The 15,150-nt window shown below is 42.1% G+C and overlaps 1 protein-coding gene across 1 annotated transcript in view; it reads left to right on the forward strand.

The window, feature by feature from the left end:
• The first annotated feature begins 13,938 nt into the window (after positions 1-13,938).
• Positions 13,939-15,150, forward strand: part of abcc12 (ATP-binding cassette, sub-family C (CFTR/MRP), member 12) — a 57,748-nt gene continuing 56,536 nt past the window's right edge. The window contains exon 1 of the mRNA XM_034233757.1: positions 13,939-13,961. The gene's annotated coding sequence lies outside the window, so the exon portion shown is untranslated. The remainder of the gene's footprint in view (positions 13,962-15,150) is intronic.

Consider the following 15,150-nt stretch of genomic DNA (forward strand, 5'->3'; position numbering starts at 1 on the left):
TCAGCTAAAGAGACTGCTCAGGCGTTATTGACTCATGTTGTCCGTATTCATGGTATTCCCAGAGACATTGTGTCGGATCGAGGTCCTCAGTTTTCCTCCAAGTTCTGAAAGGAGTTTTTCACCCTCCTGGGAGAGTCCGTCAGCCTCACCTCAGGTTATCATCCCCAGTCCAACGGACAGACGGAACGGCTGAATCAGGAGCTGGAGACGTGCCTGCGCTGCCTGGTTTCTCAGAACCCTGCAACCTGGAGCGAGCATCTGACATGGGTGGAGTATGCACGCAACTCTTTGCCCACCTCTGCTACCGGTCTGTCTCCCTTTCACTGTGTCTTTGGCTATCAGCCTCCTCTATTCTCAGAAACTGAGAAGGAGGTGGTGGTGCCATCTGCTCACGCCTTAGTCAGAAGATGCCACCGTGTCTGGGCTGCAGCTCGTCGGGTCCTCCTGAGGAATTCGGCTCGGATGAAGACAGTGGCGGATCAACGGTGGCGGGCGGCACCTACATACAGACCGGGGCAGCGGGTGTGGTTGTCCACAAAGGATCTGCCACTCAGGGTCTTGTCAAAGAAGCTCGCTCCAAGGTTTGTGGGTCCATTTCCTGTCAATAAAATAATCAATCCTGTATCTGTCCGTCTCCGTCTGCCCAGGTCACTACGGGTTCATCCAACGTTCCACGTCAGTCGAATCAAACCGGTTCTGGACAGTCCCCTGGTTCCACCCTCCAAACCCCCCCCGTGTTGTTGATGGCGGTCCGGTGTACTCTGTCATACGTCTCCTGTCACTGAGAAATCGAGGCCGAGCTCGTCAATTTCTGGTTGATTGGGAGGGCTACGGTCCTGAAGAACGGTCCCGGGTCCCGTCCAGTTTTATCGTGGGCAAAGACTTAATCAAGGACTAGGCCTACTACAGGTGTCATCCGGAGGTCCCAGGGCCGTCAGGTGTCGTCCCTAGAGGGGAGGGTACTGTTGTGCGTAGACGGCTCTGCTAAGATTGTTCCCTAGTTTAGGTTTCATGTTATGTGTTTAGATAGGTTCCTGTTTTATTTTGATAGTCTTGTCTACCCTCATGTGTCTAAAGTACGTTTCCTGCCTTGTCTGTTTTCCCACGGTTGTGATTGTCTAATTGTCTTCACCTGGTGTTGTCTGTCTAGTATATATAGTTCTCGTCTTCCCCTGTCTCGTTGCCAGATTGTCTTGTGTGTTCCAAGCCTTCCAGCGTAAGATCCTTTTGTCATTGTCCATAGAGTTATCGTCCATAGAGTTAGATTAGTGTATTAGTAGTTTTTGTTTTGTTGCTTTATGTATTCAGTGTGTTATGACCTGTCTACATTAAAACACTTTATTTTGATACTTTGTTTGTCTCTGCATCGTGCATTTGATTCCACACCCTTGTACAGCCCTAACATTATGTTTGGTGATACTTTATAGATTGACTTCTAATAAATGGTGACATGCAAATATTTGTTTATTGTAAGTACTCTGATAAATTGCATATAAAGTACTATTTACAAGTATTTGACAATGAGATTTAAAAAAAATGTATATTTTTATAAATCAAAGCTTTATATCTCCTTATTTACAGTATTGTCATATATCGCTCTATACAGAGGGCGGCTGGTGGACTTTTTTCTAGGTAGGGCTGTGCCACATGCAATCAATTTCAGAAAACATCCCAGTATGACTTAATGCAAAAAAAACAGGAGTTTTCCGTGTTAATTTACCAGTCTTAAATTGTAATGGCTCCATAAACAATTTAAGCATTTGAGACTGAGGACTATTGAAGAAGATTGAAGATTCAACTTATTGTCATTACGTAGTACAGGTACTATGTAACGAAACGGTTTCTCTGCATTTGACCCATCCTAGTGTTAGGAGCAGTGGGCTGCCATTATGAACGGCACCTGGGGATTATGTACAACAACTTAAAAACAATGGCATTAGCAATACTGTGGTGAGAAAACGTGGATGTTTTTTTGACAGGAATGTTGTTCTTCTCTCCTTCTGGGTGGCAAACCTCTCAATGACCTTCTTATTAAAGTCAGGAATGTCCCTGACAAGTTTCTTCTCCATGGAGAGCATAGCCAGAGCATTGAGGCGATCCTGTGACATGGTGTTTCTCAGGAAGGTCTTGATCCTCTTCAAAGTAGAGAAGCACCTCTCAGATTCAGCTGTTGTCAGGGGTGTGGTGATGAGGATCCTGAGAAGACTGACAGTCTCTGTGAAAGTGCTCTGAAGGTTGTTCTCCATGAAAAACTGGCACAGCCTTGAACTCGCTGTTATCATAGATGACGATGAGGGAGGGACAGTTCCGTTTTGAGCTTGGCCTTGTTCAACATGGGGTACGCCTGCACTGTCGTTTCAAGTGCTGCATCAGGGAACTTCACACTGTGTTGTTGGAACAACTCTCCATGCTGATGAAGTGCTGGGTGAAGGAGAACCATCAGGATGGTATCACATACCTGTAAAAGATATATCATTATCTCAAATTGAAATAAAGCTGTGAAAGTAATGCTGAACACATATTTCCAAGTCAAGTATATGACTAGGTTTTAACACCATTACTCCTAATTGTACTTCACAGCATGTTTCCTTCTCCTGATCTTTAACTCTAGTGCTTTCCACAACAAAACAAGGTTTACAGTGGCATTTCAATAAATAAACCACATATTTTCTGTTACATGTGAGGATGCCTTATCCTTTTTGTGACTGCTCTGACATAAACCTGGAATCTACAAAAATATTAAACAAAAATATGAATGCCAATATATAAATTGCAGACTGCCTGCTGCATCATTCGATCATTGTGGCAATATGCCATCCTGTGCGCAGTGTATATATATATATGTATATATATATATATATATATATATGTATGTATGTATGTATATATGTATATGTATATATGTATATGTATGTGTGTATGTGTATATGTATGTATGTAGGACTATATGTATGTATATATATGTATGTATATATATATATATGTGTGTATATGTATGTATGTATATATGTATATGTATATGTATGTGTGTATGTGTATATGTGTATATGTATATGTATGTATGTAGGCCTATATGTATGTATATATATATATATATATGTATACAGTATGTATGTGTATGTATATATATATTAGGGCCGGGACTTTAACGCGTTAATTAAGATTAATTAATTACACAAAAATTAACGCGTTAAAAAAATTAACGCATTTTAATCGCACTTATTTTTGCACCGTGGAACGTTTCTCACTGGATGAGTTTCAGGCGTACCGATTATACTGGAGCACCAACTAACGTTCATGACTTCAGACAACAACAAACCACAGTGAACAACAGTGGGAAATGTTGTTTTAAAAAACGGACGGATGGAAGCGTCGATAAGAGCACGGTTGTGTGCAAATTATGCAAAAAGGAATTCGCATATCACCGCAGCACATCAAGCCTCAAGTATCACCTCAATGCAAAACATATAGCAGCTAGCGTGGAAGCTAGCGTGGACGTTAGCCTCTTTTATCGCGTTCGCACCAAAAAGAGCCGGTACTAAAATTAGTTAATGAGAACCTTTTTACCCCCACGAAAGTCCCTGCTAGAGAGCAGAGAGCTGCTAGAGAGCAGGGACTTTCGTACGGCTCTCTTGTGAGAAAAGAGCTATATTTCTGATTGGCTGGGCGGATTGCAAACCACGCCCCGTAAAACTCCCAAAAAGTTTTGTGAAGCCGCCATTTTATTATCCTCGCATTAGCATTATTAGCATTAGCATTAGCCCAGTGCAGAAACGCAGAGAGACTAACTTATGGCAACACAAAATAAAACATGGGAGCGGTGGAGATGAGGAGGTGTCGGCGTTCTGGCGATTTACTCGGAAGGCTTCAGTAGAAGCTGCTGGGACTCCCAGCAGCTTCTACTGAAACTCCGGGGACTTCCGGCCGGGGACTTTGGGCGGCAGTATACGCCGTGAAGTGGTTTGCGGCCTGCCAGTAAACCCAAAGCAGAAGAAGAAGAAGTGACGTCAGTGGCTTCATTTACCTAATCCACCCCCAGGTTCAAAGAGTTCTCATGAACTAAATTCTCATGAACCTTTGTGGGAAAAGTACTGCGGTGTGAATGCGCCTAATGGTATACTAAAATCCATGTGAAAAAAATTGCTTCTCACTGTTCTTAGGTCAAATATGTATATGCGATTAAAAATGAGATTAATTTCGATTAATTAATTACAAAGCCTCTAATTAATTAGATTAATTTTTTTAATCGAGTCCGGGCCCTAATATATATATATATATGTGTATATGTATATATATATAGGGCAAACACTGACATATCACAATTTACCTCCGTAGCCAGCCTCTGTTGTTCTCCTGCTCCCAGCGTCCTCCGTCTCTTGACGGGCTCCTGCGGCCGGTCAGATGCACTGTCCACACTTAGAGAGGAAATGGAGGCCCTGATCCAAAACATAAAGTTTAGGTTGCTAACTTGCCATGAAACTCATTAATGTGCAATTATATTCATTGTGTGCAATATAGTCATTGTTGTTTACAGTATAAATTATGTATATCATTAATTATAAACTATTTATTTTTGACTTTTGTCTGTTTAAAAACAAAACATATTATATAACATTCATGAGCCAGATGCAATGTAATTTCGTTCTGCAGTGCACTTGTCCTGTGTGTAGTATGTATAACAACTAGGCCTAAATTAACCTAGAATCAATAACAACTAGGCCTCCTCTAGAAATTGACCTGGTGGACACCTGAATAAGCCTGTTATTACAAACTTTGTTTATTAACTACTTTACCTGCATTATTATCCAAATCTGAGTGTCTTCTCTTTCCTTTTTAAATACTAAAACAAAATTGTGATGTGATACATGATGTTCATTCACTTTGATGACATGGCACATTTAGACATTTGGAAGTGAGGAACTGATCTTTTCTAAACGTTTTCTCAGCCAAAATATAGTTATTTACCTGAGCGTCGGCGTAGCGTAGTAGAAGCACCAGCTGGCAGTAGATGGAGACGTCCGTCGTCTCGTTGACTTGAATGGCGATACAATCAGCGCTGTTTACCTCCTCCATGTAATCCCTCCGCACTGACAACATGCAGTCCAACAGCTCGTTTTGTACCGTCTTTGAAGTGCCTTTAAAAATGGTGGAGGTCTTTAGGTGCTCCTCCAGCACATTGTCCAGGGAGCAAACAAAATCCACCAATCCCCTGAAAATTCCAGGGTTGACTGAAGAGTGATTGATTGATTGATTGAAAAGTTTATTAACAGCTTGTATATTGAGTAAAAGACTTCACACAATTGATTATTTTGCATAGAATATTCCTGTTTTTGTCCACCTCCTCATTGTGTTTCCTGACCGCAATCCTGTGGCGCTCATCCAGCTGCGTATGCAATGTTCACTCTGCCTAGCGTGGCTAGCTTCATAGCATTGTCCATGTGGGCGCTGGTGTTCTCATGCTTCCTCACTTTCTCAGACAGCCAGGTGCTTCATATCCCTCACTCCAGTTGTTGTCCATGCTGCATCTGTCCCTGTTGTTTTAAAAACCAAGCAAGGAAAGCAAAATAAGGCATTAGCATGACTGCATCCAGCTAGCCAGCTAGCCTTTCTCACTATCCTGCTGTTTAATGACAATATCAGGTTGATCTGGGCCCAGCTCTTTCACCTGAAGTTTGTCCGCCAAACTTCTTCTCTCAAACGACTCTTGGATGAGAGATTTCACAGAGTTAGGGTTGAGTCTTGGGGTAGTGCTCACGCTCACCATTGTCTTTGTTGTTAAAATGGCGCCCACAGAGACTGGTCCTGGTTATATCAGTTACTTGGGGCGATACAAGAATCGCCACTCCGGAAGAAGTTTTGAGGACGCTGATTGGCTACATTTTATGACACTCGTTAATATCTTGAATCAACAATTGGCTAACATGTTACAGAGACCCACCTCCGTGGGGCGATTTCTCCATAGCCCCAGCAAAGTACTTCAGTCATACTATACAGTGTATAGGAAAAGCAATTTAAATAAAGTTAAAAAAAAATAGAAAAGCATTTCCTTGTGTGTGGTTTAGGGAGGGCGGTGCCCTATCACCCCCTATGGGCCAGCCGCCATTGGCTCTATATAGAATCGGAACTCCAGCTCATAACGTATTGTCATATGCTAATTGCTAACTTGCTAATAGCCCTATAATATAACTGATTACCTGGAGCTAACAATGAAACGTTACTTAAACTTCCACCCAGATTTGTTGAGCAAAATCACACAAGTTATATATGTTCTAGATCTGTGTACAAAAGTGAAATGCAGGTATTGTTGGACTGGAGATGTTTTTATACTACTTTGACTTTGAGTTATGACACAGGCCCATCTGCATTGAAAGGTCAGCATAATTTACAGCAATAGTGCAAACACAATCAAACCAAATCATCCTCCAGACTCAGGTGTAAGAAATGTATTTCTAATGTGAGGTAGTGTGAGTCAAAAACATCAGAACTGTTCTGAATCAATAACACATTCTCCCATTTAACTTGAATGATGGGAATAAGGAACCTGTCTAAGTTGTCTGATTCCTTAATAGCGCATCCAACTTGTTCCCATGTGCAGTATTGTATATTCATGTGGTATCTTTTACCAGTTTATATGGGACCAGATCCACCCTGTAGATTTAAAGAAACACTTAAAAAATGCTTTTGATAATTAAGGATTTATAATGGTTTACACTGACTGCGGTTTAAAAAAAAAAAAAAGGTTTGCAGCTGCACCCAAAGATTTCTCAGGAGATCATAAGTAAATCAACTTTTAAGAGGAATTGATAATGGAGTCAGTATTGTTAAATGTTATCAATTTCCATTCCTATTCATGTTTGCCTTACAGTTCCTGCATATTTCCAGTTAATGTTACTATTATGATAACTGCACCTAAAATATAACACATGTTTAGCTAGTGGTTTAGGGTGTTATGAATGTGTTGACTGATGTGTCATTTCCTTTTTATTTATTGTAGGCAGGGCCCTGTCTGTGTAGTGTGTGTTTTTGTAATTACTACAAGTGAGCATTTCAATGAGTCAAATTTAAAAAAGAAAATGTATGCAGTAATACATGTGATAAGACGATTATGATAAATTGATATTATTCATTACATGACTTTACTTATTAAAGATTAGTATATTTCTCCTTTTCTAGTAGACCTGTGCCTTTCTTAAACTCAAAGTATCTACAGTGAAAAATGTTTTTGATGTGGAAATCCATGGTATGGATCAGATGTATAATTAGTTATCATTTGTAATGTGCTCTATCGTGCATGCTGTGATCTGCTTTCTGGACCTTGTTGCATGTTTTATTTTTTTAAACTTCAGCAGGAGCAGTTGTGAGCTTTTGTTTTTATAAGGGCACATACAAAAGCATAAAGAGATAAAGTTACCGTCTTAAGTCTTCCGTAATTCGACCCAGAAGATTTTTTTTATGATCATCTTCATTCCAGAAGACTATTGATGTTAGATAAAGATTATTTCCTCCCTCCCTGTCTTCCTTCTTCCTTTTAGTTCTATTGATTTGGTTCCAAAAGCTGACAATAGTTTAAATATTTGAAAACATGAAACTAGTGCCCCTCCTCCACTGACTGCTTGATGTAGCTTCACATTGAAGGACTGATATGGAAAAGGTCCTTTTCATCTAGCTTTGGTGAAATAACTTGTATTTCTGCACTGTCCCTGCAAAAGTAAACAATAAAGTTGTGCATTCATATTAAATAATGCCAGTTACTTTGGGCCAACAGAAGGATGTGTGAGTCTGAATGACAGTTTCCCAGCCAATTGTGATAAAGTGAGAACTTTTAGCAGACACTGAATTTCCACTCTTGGATGAGAGATTTCACAGAGTTAGGGTTGAGTCTTGGGGTAGTGCTCACGCTCGCCATTGTCTTTGTTGTTAAAATGGCGCCCGCAGAGACTGGTCCTGGTTATATCAGTTACTTGGGGCGATACAAGAATCGCCCCTCCGGAAGAAGTTTGAGGTAGCTGATTATGACACTCGTTAATATCTTAAATCAACAATTGGCTAACAGAGACCCACCTCCGTGGGGCGATTTCTCCATCGCCCCAGCACAGTACTTCAGTCATACGTATGCAGTGTATACGAAAAGCAATTTAAATAAAGTTTAAAAAAATAGAAAAATCATTTCCTTGTGTGTGGTTTAGGGAGGGCGGCGCCCTATCGCCCCCTATGGGCCAGCATTCATTGGCTCTATATAGAATCGGAACTCCAGCTCATAACGTATTGTCATATGCTAATTGCTAACTTGCTAATAGCCCTATAATATAACTGATTACCTGGAGCTAACAATGAAACGTTACTTTAACGTGGGTTTGCTATCCTGGCTCCAAAATGGTGGAATGAGCTCCCCATTGACATCAGGACAGCAGAAAGCCTGCACATCTTCCGGCGCAGACTGAAAACTCATCTCTTTCGACTCCACTTCGAGCGAGAGAATTACTAACAAAGAATTACTAACAAAGCACTTATATACTAATAAAGGACTGGCTTATCTATAGCCAGTTGAGTAGCACTTGAAATGTTTGGCTCTATGAAACCTGATGTACTTATATGATTCTGTTTTCTTCAAGGTTGTGTCTTCCTGGTCGAATGTACTTATTGTAAGTCGCTTTGGATAAAAGCGTCAGCTAAATGCAATGTAATGTTAACTTCCCCCCAGATTTGTTGAGCAAAATCACACAAGTTATATATTTTCTAGATCTGTGTACAAAAGTGAAATGCGGGTATTGTTGGACTGGAGATGTTTTGATACTACTTTGATTTTGAGTTATGACACAGGCCCATCTGCATTAAAGAGATAAAGTTACCGTCTTAAATCTTCCGTAATTCGACCCAGAAGATTTGTTTTATGATCATCTTGGGGAAATTCCAGAAGACTATGTTAGATAAAGATTATTTCCTCCCTCCCTGTCTTCATTCTTCCTTTTAGTTCTATTGATTTGGTTCCAAAAGCTGACAATAGTTTAAATATTTGAAAACATGAAACTAGTGCCCCTCCTCCACTGACTGCTTGCTGTAGCTTCACATTGAAGGACTGATATGGAAAAGGTCCTTCTCATCTAGCTTTGGTGAAATAACTTGTATTTCTGCACTGTCCCTGCAAAAGTAAACAATAAAATAATCGGAAAGTGTGCATTCATATGAAATAACGCCAGTTACTTTGGGCCAACAGAAGGATGTGTGAGTCTGAATGACAGTTTCCCAGCCAGTTGTGATAAAGTGAGAACTTTTGGCAGACACTGAATTTCCACTCATCGCTTCAAATATGAAAGTGACTCCTCTCTGTCTGTGATATGGCAGAGATCCATAAAGCACCAGCTAGCTTTGACTGCTCCACTGTCAACAACGGCACCGAGGTAAAGCCTAGAAATCCTGTATTTAAAAAAACACTGTTGCACAAAAAGGTTTCAAACAGTGAATCAAGCTAAACTAGTGTTGGATCCTCGGTGCAAGCCGAAGGGACTATTCAGTGGACATTTAAATTTCCGCAGCATCTGCAATAAACATGAACAACTAGAAGATCTCCTCCTTGAGTCCAATATTGACAGTCGTCACCATCCACTCTTGTATCAAATCAAATCAATCAAATCAAGTTTTATTTATATAGCACATTTATAAACGATTTTTGGTCGAGCCAAAGTGCTGTACATAAAATAAAAATAGCCTACAGTAGAGACACTTTACAGCAAATACAACAGCACAGATTGTTCAGAATATCATTATGAGGGCGACTGTGGCTGCGAGGGAGTGCGGTCGTCTTTCAACCAGAAGGTTGTAGGTTCGATCCCAGCCCGTGCAGCCAACATGTCGATGGGCAAGATACTTAACCCTGAGTTGCTCCCGATGGCATGGCCAACGGTGTGTGAATGTGTGTGAATGTTAGTTCCTAGAGCAAGTGGTACTGCTCTGTATGAATGGGTGTGAATGGGTGAATGACATGTAGTATGTAAAGCGCTTTGAGGGGTCGTAAAGATTGGATAAAGCGCTATATAAGTACGGTCCATTTACCATTTATGAGAAAAACGACACCCTCTATCCTTAGACCCTCACATCGTACAAGGAAAAACTTCCAGAGAAAACCCACAGTTTAAGGGGAAAAAATGGGAGAAACCTCAGGGAGAGCAACAGAGGAGGGATCCCTCTCCCAGGACGGACAGACGTGCAATAGATGCCGTGTGTAAATCGAAGAGATAATACATTTTACAGCATATAGACCGAATGTTAGGAAATGCATGTGTCTGTAATAAGAAGATGAATCCACGAGGATGTCAGCTACAATCCTGTGGAAGCCATCAGGGAAGCAGCATGACGAGACCCAAGGCAGGACCGCAGAGACAGGTTCAGCCACGACCCGAAGTCCACGACTTAATCCAGAACTCAGGATAGAGGATCCAAGACACAGGACTACAGCAAGAGGATCAGCCTCGACTCCGGATCCCGGCGTAGATATAGATACAAAACAAGAAAAAAGATTTGGCTGGGTTAATCGGAACAAGAGAATACACAGACACAGACAGAGAGGGAAAAGGTCATTGGATAAAAGTTATTCTTGATAACCCTCTAGAAAGATCTCATGAACTTCCCCACTCAATCTATCAAGACCCGAGCAGTTCTATTAGATATAGGATAAGAAACAGAGATAGGTATCTATGTCAGCCAGGATATAATGTGTTTAGGAAGGACAGACTGAAGGGAAAAGGAGGGTGTGTGTTGCTTTATGTGAGAAATAACTTTACCTGTAGGGAGATTGCACTCCCAGCTAATATTGAATTTGATTGTGTTGGTGTGGAAATCAAACTATCTGAGGAAATGTCCCTCACCATGATTTGCCTGTATCGACAACCCACCGCTAAGGTGGATTTCTATGACCAGGTAAAACTCCTGCTGAATTCCTGTGACTCCAACAATGAGCTAATTATTGTAGGAGACTTTAATATCAACTGGAATGACAAACAAAATAGAGCTTAAAACGGATCATGGATAAACACAACTTAATACAACTAATGGATCAACCGACTAGAATAACCAAAACCTCTAAGACTATTATAGATTTATTATTTACATCACACTACTCAGCCTCCCCGGGAAAGTTTACTCTAAGGTACTCGAAAGGAGGGTCAGGCCGATTGTCGAACCTCAGATTGAGGAGGAACAATGCGGATTCCGTCCTGGTCGTGGAACGACGGATCAGCTTTTTACTCTCGCAAGGATCCTGGAGTGGGGCCTGGGAGTACGCTTATCCGGTCTACATGTGTTTTGTAGACTTGGAGAAGGCGTATGACCGAGTTCCCAGGGAGTTACTGTGGGAGGTGCTGCGGGAGTATGGGGTGAGGGGGTCTCTACTCAGGGCCATCCAATCTCTGTACTCCCAAAGCGAGAGCTGTGTCCAGGTCCTCGGCAGTAAGTCGGACCCATTTCCGGTGAGGGTTGGCCTCCGCCAGGGCTGCGCTTTGTCACCAATCCTGTTTGTAATATACATGGATCGGATTTCGAGGCGTAGTCATGGGGGAGGGGGTCTGCAGTTCGGTGGACTAAGGATTGCACCACTGCTTTTTGCAGATGATGTGGTTCTAATGGCTTCATCGGTCTGCGACCTTCAGCACTCACTGGATCGGTTCGCAACCAAGTGTGAAGCAGCTGGGATGAGGATCAGCACCTCCAAATCTGAGGCCATGGTTCTCAGCAGGAACCCGATGGACTGTCCACTCCAAGTAAGGAATGAGTCCTTACCCCAAGTGAAGGAGTTCAAGTATCTCGGGGTCTTGTTCTCGAGTGAGGGAACAATGGAGCGTGAGATGGGCCGGAGAATCGGAGCAGCGGGAGCGGTACTGCAGTCGCCTTACCGCACCGTTGTGACGAAAAGGGAGCTGAGCCAGAAGGCAAAGCTCTCTGTTTACCGGGCCATTTTCGTTCCTACCCTCACCTATGGTCATGAAGGATGGGTCATGACCGAAAGAACGAGATCGCGGATACAAGCGGCCGAGATGGGTTTTCTCCGCAGGGTGGCTGGTGTCTCCCTTAGGGATAAGGTGAGAAGTTCGGTCATCAGGGAGGGACTCGGAGTTTAGCCGCTCCTCCTTCGCGTCGAAAGGAGCCAGTTGAGGTGGTTCGGGCACCTAGTTAGGATGCCACCTGGGCGCCTCCCTAGGGAGGTTTTCCAGGCACGTCCAGCTGGGAAGAGACCAAGGGGTAGACCTAGGACCAGGTGGAGGGATTATATCTCTTCGCTGGCCTGGGAGCGCCTTGGGATCCCCCAGTCAGAGCTGGTTGATGTCGCCAGGGAAAAGAAAGTTTGGAACTGCTGCTACCCCCGCGACCCGACCACGGATAAGCGGGAGAAGATGGATAGATGGACAAACAAAGCTGACAGAATAGTTCAAACCTACAACTTGCTGACTGGTCTTTCTGACCATAATCTTGTTCTTTTTGCCAGGAAACTCACAAAAAAAAGGTTCATGGCCATCCCTAAAACCCCTGCCTTCGGTTCTCGCTTCATCCCCAAAAACCTGCAACAACGTTTTATGGTGGCAGTGAAAATAATTGATTGGGGAGACACACTGTCCTCTGACGATATTGGTGAAAACGGTAATCTTTTTATATCCAAAATTAATGATGCAATGTCTTCCTTCTCAAGGAAAGAGTGCCTTAGGGACAGGAAGGAACATTATCTTCCCTGGCTGAATCTACAGTGCAGGAATCTCATGAAATCTAGAGACCAACTATTAAAGCAGAGCTTGAAATCCGGACTATCCACTGATAGACAGACAGTTCTCTCATGCACGTAACAAGGTAACACAAACAATAAGACAGGCCAAAGCAACGTTTTTCATCAACATAATTGAAGGTGCGAAAGGTAACAGTAAAAACGTTTGGCAAATCCTAAATAAACTATTAGGTAAACCAAACAGGAAAATAATGTTTTAGAATTAAAAATCAACGATGCCCTGATAAAAGACCCTGCAGTGTTGGCCAGCTCTCTAAATTAGTATTTTATAAATAGTGCTCTGGACATTACAAAGCTCTTCCCGCCATCTGAGGTCTCACCTAGCCCGACTGTGGATACATACCCCGTTATTGACCTGGAGGAAATCACAGAGGTGGAGGTAAAACATATAATCTTAGGGTTAAGAGGTTCTAAGGCTAGGGATGCAGATGATTTCGACACCAACTTTATAAAAACACATATTGATGGTCTAATAAAACCAATTAGTATGCTAGTAAATCAATCTATCAGCACGAGGGAAGTTCCATCATCCTGGAAAGTGGCCACGGTGACACCAATTTTTAAATCTGGGAATAAGGCAATGATGTCCAATTACAGACCATCAGCGTCTCTAAGATAGCTGTTAGAAAAATACCATTACTGTTTTCTCTGTACATTAATGACTTGCCTAATGTATGTCCTGAGTTGAATGTGCAAATGCATGCCGATGATGCGGTCATCTTTGTACGTGGGAAAAACACTGAAATGATCTCATCATGTCTCTCAAATGCTTTGGACAAGGTTCACCACTGGCTGAACAACATTTGCTTACAGTTAAATGCAAAGAAAACAGTATGCATGATGTTCAGTAAACGACCAGTCAAAATCGAAGGATCCAATGTGTCACGATCTGTCTGTGTTGTGTTTTGTCTTGTCTAGATCTGTCTTTGGTTTTCTGTCTACGTTGTGTCTTGTCTAGATCTGTCTTTGGTTTTCTGTCTGCGTTGTGTTTTGTCTGGTTTAGATCTGTCTGTGGTTCCCTGTCGTTAGTTTCCCTGGTGTGTCTAATTTACCCGATTGTGTTCACCTGGTCTCCCTGTGTTTTCTCCTCCCTCCTCACCTGTGTCTTGTTTGTATGATTAGTCTTGTGTGTATTTAAGTTCTGGTTTTTCTGTCTGTATTTTTCGGTTCGTCTGGTGTAATGACTTGGTCTGCGGTGAGTGTTCTGTTCAGTCTTTGTTAAATCGTTTAGCCTTGAAATAAATTAGATATTTTTGTCACTTGAATCTGCATTTGGGTCCTGCTTCCTACACACATCGTAACACAATGTGTTTTTAAACGGAGCAGCAATAGAACTAGTCCCCCACTCCAAGTATCTTGGAGTGATACTGGAGTCGAACTTGACTTTTAAGAAAGTATCCAATACCATTAAATTCAACTTGCAACATTTTAAACAAATTAGACCTTTCTTAACTGTCAATGCTGCAAAGTCATACCTCCACTGTATGATTCTATCCCACATTGAATGCTGTTTTACAAACTGGTCGTTTGCTTGTGCCACAAACCTGAAACCCATAGAACAGCTGTACAAGAGAGCTATCAAGGTTTTTGACAGAGCCAAATTCATACCACCACTGTACCATCCTGGAGAAACACAATTTCTTGAGTTGTGACCATTTTAAGTCTTTTAAAAGCATGTGCTTTATTTATAAATTTTTACATGGACTGCCCCTCCCTTAGGGGAATTCATCCACAAAAAACACACTGGACGCTGCACTAGGTCAGAAACCAGAGGAGACTGTGAAGTCCACCGCAGACGGACCACTTTTGGACAAAATGTCCTCTCCATTAAAGGCAGCTCTTTCTGGAATAGCCTCCCAACTGAGATATGGGATTGTCCCACTCTCAATAGTTTTAAAGGTCAACTCAAAGAATGGTTGAGAAACAAACAGACGTGCGATCACCGCTGCACTTTAACACAGGGGTATCTTCTCTTGCACTTTAATCTTCTCTTGCACTTTATATATCGTAGCTGCTATAGTGTACTGCCATGTGGTTAATGCTTGTATATGCTGCTCTTGCTCTTCCTGCATGTCATGTATTTATTTTTGCTATGCAGGGTTTCCCACACATAGACTATACTTGGGCGGGCCGCCCAGGTATATTAACGGCCCCCCAAGTATATTTCGCGACCCTTTCTTTTTTTTAATAATTTTTTTTTGTATTTATTCGTCCGTGACCACGACGCCATCTGCGATCGATTAACTTGTGGACAATGATCCCTCGCTCCCTTGCTCTGATCTCGCCTCGTTAAGTGGCCTGCCTCACACAGGGTGACTGGCTGTCTACATGATGTGGCCTGCCAACATGGCCACTGTCATACAGATCATAAATCAAAGCCCTTG

This window comes from Gymnodraco acuticeps, unplaced genomic scaffold (assembly GCF_902827175.1).
Source record: "Gymnodraco acuticeps unplaced genomic scaffold, fGymAcu1.1, whole genome shotgun sequence".
NCBI classification, from domain to species: domain Eukaryota; kingdom Metazoa; phylum Chordata; class Actinopteri; order Perciformes; family Bathydraconidae; genus Gymnodraco; species Gymnodraco acuticeps.